General features: G+C 36.2%; 1 pseudogene; it reads right to left on the bottom strand.

The window, feature by feature from the left end:
- Positions 1-9,006: 9,006 nt before the first annotated feature.
- LOC112474471 lies at positions 9,007-9,115 on the bottom strand (annotated as a pseudogene).
- Positions 9,116-10,016: the final 901 nt, after the last annotated feature.

Genomic DNA, 10,016 nt, shown 5'->3' with positions numbered 1-10,016 from the left:
TGGTATTCATTAATCTCTACTTACTTTCTGTGTGGATTTGCCTATTCTAGACTTTTCACATAAATGGAATCATACAATATGTAGCCTTTTGTGCCTGGTATCTTAGGGTAATGTTTTTAAGAACTATTCATGTTGTAGCATATATCAGACTTCATTTATTTTTCATTGCCAAATAATACTCCATTATCTGTATATGTCACATTTTAGTTCTCTGTTTATGAGTTGATAGATATTTGGGTTGTTTCCATCTTTTGGCTATTATGAATAATGCTGCTATGAACATTTGTGTACAAGTTTTGTGTGAACATATGTTTTCATTTCTCTTGGATATTTTAGAGCTGGAATTTCTGGATCATATGGCGACTCGATTTCAGCTATTTGAGGAACTGCCATGCTATTTTCCACAGTGGATGCACCCCTTTATATTCTCACCAGCAGTATTTAAGTGTTCTAACTTCTGCACATCCTCACTAGTACTTGTTGCCTTTTTGATGATAGCCATTCTAGTGGGTATGAAGTGATTTCAATTTGCATTTCCCTAATGGCTAATGATGTTGAATATTTTTTCATGTACTTGTTCACTTCTTAAGTTCTACCTTCTGCACTAGTTTTTATAGTAACAGGCATACATTTATTTTATAATTAGAAAAACAAAGCACATTTACTAAAAACAAAAAACAAAAACCACCAGCAAACACAGAGAGACAGACCACCTATAACCCTGGAGTGCCAGAAGCATTTCCTCAGCTTCTATGCTCCCATATTCTTGTGTTTAAAAGTGTAGGAAAGGCTGGTTAAATGACTTCCTGAGCTATGTTTTGGAATGTATTTCCCATGGTGACAATGTTATAAAAAATGGTGAGTTTCCAAGACTAGCCCATTTTGTTATAGGTTAGGTATAGGCTTTTGAGGCTATCTTGTAAATCCAACTACCAAATTTAGTACAGATCCCAAGTACATATGTGTTCCAATGTCAAAATGCCCTAGCTTTTGGGATGCATCCTTACAATCAGAAGAGAACTGCCTAGACAAGTAATATAATCGATAAATATAAGATTTTGATTGTGAATGTTGTATGTTATGGCAATGTGTTCAATGTTTTTATTAATTCTCTTTCACCATAGAATGTTCTTTTGATTTCTCATAAAGGCAGTTGTATTTCTATTTTAGTATTGTGAGAAACAAAATTGATAATAGCATGAATAAACCTTCTGATGTATAATACTTACTTGTTTTAGAACAGATCAATTTTTCGGAATGTGGAGAAAATAAACAATTCTTTTGGAAACAGACTCCCTTCCCCATCGCCAGACATTTGTCCTAGAGTGAATATTTGTGGTCTATATAGACTCCTTTGAAAATAGAAATGTCACATTCTTGTTTATATGTAACACTTATTTATTACAAATATGGCAGGAAATGCTAATTTAAAATTAACTTTAAAAATGAGTTCAGAGAAGCTTAGTTTAGAATTAATTTATAGCTTGACCACTTTAAGGGAATATTTGGGTCAATTTGGTATTCACTGAGATTGTTGAAATATATATGATGATTATTCTGATTCTATCTCTAAGCAGAAGGTTACTCTCAGTGGGAAAACAAACCTCAACAATATCTAAGGTTATTGAAATGCCATGCATATAAGCATCTGGTCTCCTTGTGCAATTTGCATATGTATGTAGGGTATGGTATGCACACACAAAAACATAAACACACTAAAATTATCTGGAATACTAACAAATAATATCCTTCCCTTCCATGGTAGTGCAGTAATATTAGCCAGATAGATAGTTCTGTGAGACTCTGCAAGCATCTTGCTAATAACTAGTTTTATACCCCGACTCTACTGTTTGAGGCCCACAGCAGTTTGCCCACATTCAGACAGTGAGCTAGTGACAGGCTCTATGGAGAACAGAGTACTTCTCTGTCCACAGCATTCCAGGCACTAGGATGAACACTTATGCACTGTATACTTTGAGTATTTTTATATGACTCAGGATAAATGTATACATTCATAGCCTCTTGAGCACATGTCTGTAATATGAGTGTCTCAATAGCTTCATGCATTTTCCTCACCAGCTAGTGAGTTCTCTGGTATATTTTAGAAATCCTCTGCTACTCCTGGATAGGAAGTACTAAATTTCTGAGGGTTTAATAAATATCATGTTTCACTTAAATGGTGTAAGAATTGTCCCTGTATAAATACATTATTTTTATGTTTTTGATTTTAACTTTTATTATTTTAAAAATAATGTAAGTAATGCACTTTTATAGTGGAAACATATAAAATACAGATAAGTAAAAAGAAAAATATCACACTTACTCCCCCATCAGGAGATAATAACAACCATAAGGAATTTGATGTATTCTTCTTTAGATTTTTTTCTATGTACCTTGATACATGTGTATAATTTTTCACACAAATAGATTATCATACAGATATCTTAAAACCTTCAAACCTTGCTTTTAAATTTTAATATACCATAAATACTTTTCTATTTCTAACATAATATTTAATAGCTGTTGCCCAAGGGGCTTCTAGTTACATGGGACCAAGAATTCTTTGTCCCAAAGACCTCAGTTCCCCCCAGGGTCTAGCCTCCTAAGGGAGTGGGCTAGGTCACTGTGGCATTGATAATTAGCCAAGGGGCAGCTGTCTCAAGTGGCTAGATGTTTATATGTGTGTAGGGGTGAGGTGAGGGGAGAGGGGGAAGGCACTTCACATTGTGGAACTGAGCTAGGGGTAGAAAGAGTTGTAGACTACAGGCCATGGGCCAAGGACAAAGACCCAAGGTCTGGGGATAACTAAACCAACACTACTATTGGAACTCTAAATTCAATCCTGCTTTCTAGATAATTTTGAAGCTATATTATTCAAGGTAAAAGATAGAATATATTTAAATTAATAGTTTGTTAGATTGCTTTTATACATTTTGCATATGGTCGATATGCGTCCTCCATTTATACTAAAGGTAGGCCTCAAAAATGTTCAGAGCAGGCCTGCATATGCATATTCTATGACTTTTAAGTTTTTAGAATGCATAGTTTGTTTTGTTTGATAATTTACCTTTTCCTTATGGGTGTATAAAAGTGCTTACTTATTGATGAATTAAGATTCAGATTAAAATGTTACTTAATGAAGTTTTACCATTCCACACTCCACTAGGTACAAGGACAAGAGGCAAAAATACATAGCCAGACCCTTATGGAACTCACAGTTTCCTAGGGATGTCAGATATATAAAGTGATTATTGCACAGGGTGATAAGTGTATCAGTCAAGTGTGGTTATAGGTACAGAAACCACAGAGAGGAAGTAAAAATCTGTAGTTCAAGATCTTGAGATCGATTAATTAACCTACTCAACTATAATCTTACAGAAATCTTCAAAAGTTGTAGAAACCATCCTATCCAAGATGAATTGTTATAAACTTTCTAAATAGTTTAAAGTTTTTAAGTTTTTTAAGTTTTTGATAAATTTGGTAAATTGGACAGAGTGTGCATTCAGGAATTCATTTTCTGATGATTTTTAACTAACTAGCTCACTTCTTTGAGGGGAAGCTCTGTTCAAAGTGGAATATAAGGAACGCACAACAGTTTAAATAAGAAGGAATATGGTGAATTGAAGAAGATTCTGTGAAAAGGAATAGTACGTGTGTCATCTGGAGGCATGGAATGGAAGGCATGTTCTGAGAACAACAACTCTTTAGAAGTGCTAGAGTAAAAAGAGTGGTGGTGGTGGTGGTAGGGGGAATGAAAGTAGACAAACTTGGAGAAAAGGAAGAGCCACAGTCTGGAGAGCTTTGTGACCCTGAGTCCTATGAATTTTATACTACGTGAAATGGAAGCTATTGAAGGATTTGAAGCCAGGAAATGGAAACATCAGATTTGCACTTTAGACAGATTATTATGGCAGCAGTATAGAGGAATATTGAAAGTGAGCAGTCCGGAAGGAGGGAGTCTACTGTTGAGAAGGCAGAAAACCTTGGGGTCATAATGAGGGCAAGTTCTGAATTCAGACTCCTGAGTGGGATTCAGCACCTGCTTCTATCACTTAGCAGCTGTTTATTTGGGCAAGCTCCTTAGCCTTTCTGTTGACCTGGTTTTCTCACCTATAAAATGCAGATCATAATAGCTGTGAAGTTTAAAAAAAGTGCTCAGGGCAGAGGCTGCCATATAGAAACCTCTCAATCCATGTCAGATATTATTATTATAATATAAAATTATATTTCAAAAGAAAGATAATGATGGTCTGAACTAAGATACAGGCACTGGAAAATGTGAGAAGGAGAGGGGATAAGAAAGATAAAGAGTGGATTTGACAGGATTTTAGTTGATTAGATGTAGGGGTGAGGAAGGAGGAGATGTTGGTATTGGTACCAAAAAAGTTTAGGAAGGCAGGAGCAAGAATAGGTTTAATAGTCAATTTTGTTTTGAATGTGATGAGTTTTTGATATTCATAGGTCATGAAAGTGGAGAAGTCTAGAAGGCAGATAGATATACAGGCCTGGAGCTCAGGAAGGAGAGGGGAATGCAACATGAGCCAAATGTTAGGGTAACAGACTCACTGACTAGAAAAAGCCGTGCTGCTGTACAAAAATTATTTCATCTATTTGGTCCTTGGTGCATGACTTCTTTAAGTATCCAAAAGAGAGAATATCTTAAAGGTTATTTCAAGTATAACTTCCATCACAAAAATCTTTGCTGATCCTCTGATCTGGGTGGGATCTCTGCTCTGAGATCCTTTGTCAAGGACTGAATTTTTATATCCCTTGCAAATTCATATGTATGTTTAAGTCTTAACCTCCAATATGATGGTATTTAGAGATGAGGTCTTTGGAAGGTAATTAGGATTAGATGAGGTCATAAGGATGGGGCACTGTTCTGATGGTATTAGTGCCCTTGTAATAACAGACACCAGAGAGGTCTCTCTCCATATGCATTGAGTAAAGGTCACGTGAGTACAGATCAAGAAGGCAGCCAACTACAAGCCAAAAAGAGAACTCTCACCAGAAACCAACCCTGTTTGACCTTGATCTGGGACATCTAGCTTCCTGAAATGGGAGAAAATAAATGTTTGTTGTTTAAGCTGTCCGGTCTATTTTGTTATGGCAGCCTGTGCTGACTAACACTCTTGCATAAAGGATTCTTTGTATTTCTCCTGTGGGTTGGCCCTTCTTTCATTCTAATAATGTACATTTCCTACTACCATTTTCAGATATAGTTAGCTTGAAGTCAGGTCTTTCATCATACTTATGTTAGCATTCCCAGCCATTCCCTGTTTTGCCCATAGTAGATATTTAGTAAGTATCTTATGACCTGAAGTCAGTTTGTAAAGACTCAAGATCATGCAGCAATTTGTGTGAAGAGGGCCAAAGAAAACAATCATAGGGCAAAATACTAGGCAGAATCCTGGAGCAAATCAAGATATGAGTTTAAGTGGAAACAGACAGAATGGTTTTGATATGAAATTTGGAGATTACAAAGAAAGGACAGTTTCCCAAAGATCACGGTAAAGAATGAAATGGCCAGCTATCCATGTAATGCATGTATTTTCTTGAACATTTTGCACTATGCTAGCCATTATCCAAGATTGCATTATAGTTTGACTATTTCAACAAAAAATCCTTATAGTTTTTGAGTTAGAATTTATCTCAAGTAAATAAGTTTAGGGTTAAAATTAACAATGGTTTAGGTCCCTAATAATTTGATTAAATTCTATTTAAAGAAGAAAAAAGGACAACGATGAGCCAAACAAACAAAAATATAATGAGGACAGTCTCCCTCCAAAGAAATGAAACAAATCCAGCCTCCATTTGTGATAAAAACTCTCAGCAAAGTGGGAAAAGTAGTACTATACTTCAACATAATAAAGGCCTTATATGACAAACCAACAGCTAACGTCATACTCGATGGGGAAAAGCTAATAGTCTTTTCCTTAAGATCAGGAACAAGACAAGGATGTCCACTTTTACCACTTTCATTCAATATGGTATTGGAAGTCCTAAACACAGCAATTAGACAAGAAAAAGAAATAATAAGCATCCAGATTGGAAAGGAAGAAGTAAAACTGTCATTATTTGCAGATGATATGATGCTATATATACAGAACTCTAAAGATTTCACCAAAAAACTATCAGAACTGTTAAATGAATTCAGTAAAGTAGCAAGATATAAAATTAATATTCAAAGAGATGAAACAAAACAAAACAAAAACAACGCAACTTAGATTTTGTTTATTGTACTTCAAAATCTCATCATCTTTACTGGGAATCATTTAAAGTTGCCTGAATGTTCTTACTTAAGTGAAGACTCAAGGTGATGCTGTGATTCTGTTTTCTCTGTAGGATGCCAAGTGTGTGCTGGTGGTCACTTTAAGAAACACGGGGAACTTGCCCTGAATGTCTCAAGATATCCCTCTGTGAGGATGGGAAAAGTAGGGAACATTTTTTTATCTGTAGTGTCTTCCATTCTCATCTTGCTAATCTTCTGAGTGTTACCAGAGGCAGGGACTTTCTAGCCTCATCTTCTCTGCAGCCCCACAGTACAGATGATGAAAGTGGAATATATTTGTGCCGACCTATCCACCTAATAGAAACCAGAAGTGTATGGATCAGTGGATGACACTTACAGCCTGCAGCTGTGAGAGCTCTTAGATCTGAACTTTCTGATATGGGAGCCACTAGCCACATGTGGATAATAAGCATTTGAAATTTGGTTAGTCTGAATTGTGATGTACTGTGAGTGTAAAATACAAAAAAGATTTCAATTACTTTGTTTAAAAAAGAACATAAAATAACTCATTAGTACTGTAATAACTCATTGATTACAGGTTAAAATGATGTTTTGAATATATTAGGCAAATGAAATATATTATTAACATCATTTTTATCTGTTTCTTATTACCTTTTAAATTTAGCAACTAGAAGGTCTAAAATTATATATGTGGGTTACACTATATTTCTGTCGGACAGAGTCTAAGCCTTACACCATCAAGTGGCAGATATATATCTTGGTCTTGACAGGATGCTGAGCTTACAAGAATTTGGGTCTTCTCAGATGAATCATGCTCAGCTGTATGTAAAAGCAGTTTTATTGTTTGTGTAATAGCACTTTATACATTCAGAGAGTCTTTGATCTGAGGATCTAAAACATTAATTAATTCTCATTGAATAGCTGAGGAAGACTGGTATTCTTAATTCTATTTTACAGATGATAAAATTGAGGCATGGAGAGATGTAAACAATTTTCCCAGGGCTAGCCAGGGTCGGGTGGTAGAGCCCAGAATAGAAACTGTGAATCATTATAATTAATCATGCATCTAGCCAGCAAACAATATTTTTTCTTTCTGATTAGGTGAACTCCTTCAAGGTAGGGGTCATGCTTTTTAAAATGCTATTTCCAACTAATAAAATACTAAATGCTCAGTGAATATTATGCAACAGTATCCCCATTGTTACCAGATTTACCACATTTTGGCATTAATAATTAGGTCAAGTACAGAAGAGGTAACTAAGTGGCCTTGAATTATATGTAGTTTTTCATACTCTGGGGAAGGAATTGTTGTTAGCCCTTGCTTTGGCGGCAGATAAACAAATCCCGCCTTTGATTAGTTCACCTGTTTTTAAAACTAGATTTCCTGGGTCTTAGTTTGGTATTTTGAAGAGAAGACATTCCAAGCAAAGCATGTTGGTCTAGATTTGGATCCTAGACTGGCAGAGGCAGAAAGCAGCTTTGGAGTTCTGTGGTGCTCCTATTAACATTGTTCTGTCATCTTCTACCTATGATATCTAGCTCTCTTTTTACAAACTCAGTCATCAGAACGCTGGCGAGCGAGTTTTCCCAAAGGCTATGCCTTCGTCCAGCTTATTTTGGAGAGAAGACCATTAGAACCATACATCAGATTTCTCAAGCAAAGGCTACCTGAAGCAAACAATTTTTTTTTCTATTCTTCATATTAATTTTTCTTATGCTGAGCAGGACAAAATAAAGAATAAAATCTACTTCTACTTTGCGATTTCATTCCCTTTGATTGGGACTGATTTTCAATATCACTCTAAAATATAGAGCCACTAAATACATGATTTAGGAGTAGAATTAAAGAGTTATAGAAACCATTCATTTATTCATTCAACGATACTTATCCTTTATTACATATTCCAAAAAGATTTATTGTGAATGCATGAGTGAGAGGTGTCTACATCCCCTTAATTCTGTTCCTTTTAAAAATTATTTGAATTAAATGTAACATTTTTCAAGAATGATAGAAGGATGTTCGTTTTTGTCAATATACATGTAATGTGTACAAGGGATTATGTTCATACAACATCCTCTTTACTTTCATTGCCGACAGAGTTAAGCCTGATCAGTTCTCAGTGTGTCATCTTGTCCTTGTGACAGGAAATATGACTGGAGTGCTGAAAGGTTTTTAATTATACTCACAGTTGCCTCAAATAATGATACCCTACTTGCGGGTACATGTCTTAGAGGAGAATCATAGTCTGCTTTGTGCGTAGACAGATTCCTTCAGTTCCTTTGCCTTTTGCTTGAACCAGAAAAAGGGCTTAGAGAAATTCATGCAAACTTCCCTGCCATCCCCACCCATGATAGTGAGGCTGAGTCAGTGGAAAAGAGTTTCAATACCTTTGGTGTCTTTGATACTCCAGGCTCAGAATGGTAGGGGGGTGAGTTGGAGGAGAAAGGGAGTAGAAAATGCTGTAGACTCAATCCTAGATGTTGCACTTGATATTTCTCATTTTTTCAAAGCTGATCAATTCCTCTTCTGAGGTGGGGAGAGGAAGAAGGGTGAGGTAGAGGAGGTAATATACACATGTCAAGTCCTTTACAGGTTTTTCCCAAAATGGTTTCTTCAGATCTTTGGTCACCACTTCCTGCCATTCAATTTGCTCAGATGTATTTCTACACTTATTATTATTATTATTATTATTATTATTACCCTGTCTCAGATGTTTTTTTTTTTTTTTTCCCCTATGTATTATTATTATTTATGCCTACAGCACCTGGTCTTCCTAGGTGGTCTCCCATCCAAGTACTAACCAGGCCCAACCCTGGTTAGCTTCCTAGATCGGGCATATCCAGGGTGGCATGGCCATAGACCATGAACCATGGCTCCACTGGGGCGCAAACCCAGGACCTTCTGTGTGTAAAGCAGATGTGCTAACCACTACACTATGGAACCACATCCATTTATACATTTTCTGATTGTTGAAAGCCATTCAGCATTCCACTACCAGAATAGTGTCAAATTGATTGTAGCATATCTCTGTTGGCAGAGAACTCAGGAAGTCTTTTTTTTTTTTAAAGTGATCATTTAACTTTGCAGTATAATGGATTATTTTGTCATAGGTGACTCTAAAGTTGAAATCTTTTAGATGAATTTAGTTGTATGTGTTCATGCCAATGAGAAAGCATGGAGAACTAGGTTTTCAATACTTGAAGGAAAGAGGGAGTCATTTCATGGACTGATGCCTCAGAACAATCTAGTCCAAAACAAGGTCTGTAAAAATAGACTATCTTCATTCTTTCAGCAAGTGGGTTAAAACTATAGCAGCTAACCTGCCAAGGAGTATTATCTGAAAGGCAATTGAACAGAAAATGGGAAGAATCATTTCCAACTTACATCTTTACTTAATAAAGCTTTATGTAAAGTGTAAATTTTCAAATGATGATATATTGAATTAGTGAGAATATAATCATACTTGAGTCGGGCAGGAAAGGTGGCAGGAAATATAAACTAATAAAATTTGAGGGTGTTATGAATTCAGAAAACAAATGTTTTTCTCTTCTGATTGGCCCTCCACAGACAATTTTTGGAACTTGGCCCACAGAAATTCTGTACAGCAGCCCCTTCTCCTCCCCAGCAGCAGCAAGACACCATGGAGCAAGAGCCTGGCGCCTTCTGCCCAGGCTCTAATTGATGCCTGCAGAATAACAATCTGCTCTTGGTGCACCAAGCACAATGAAGGCCCTCTAAGCTGCCACTCATGAGGGGCCTGCT

The sequence above is a fragment of the Pteropus alecto genome, unplaced genomic scaffold (assembly GCF_000325575.1).
Source record: "Pteropus alecto unplaced genomic scaffold, ASM32557v1 scaffold239, whole genome shotgun sequence".
Lineage (NCBI taxonomy): Eukaryota > Metazoa > Chordata > Mammalia > Chiroptera > Pteropodidae > Pteropus > Pteropus alecto.
This window is presented reverse-complemented; position numbering and strand designations above follow the sequence as displayed.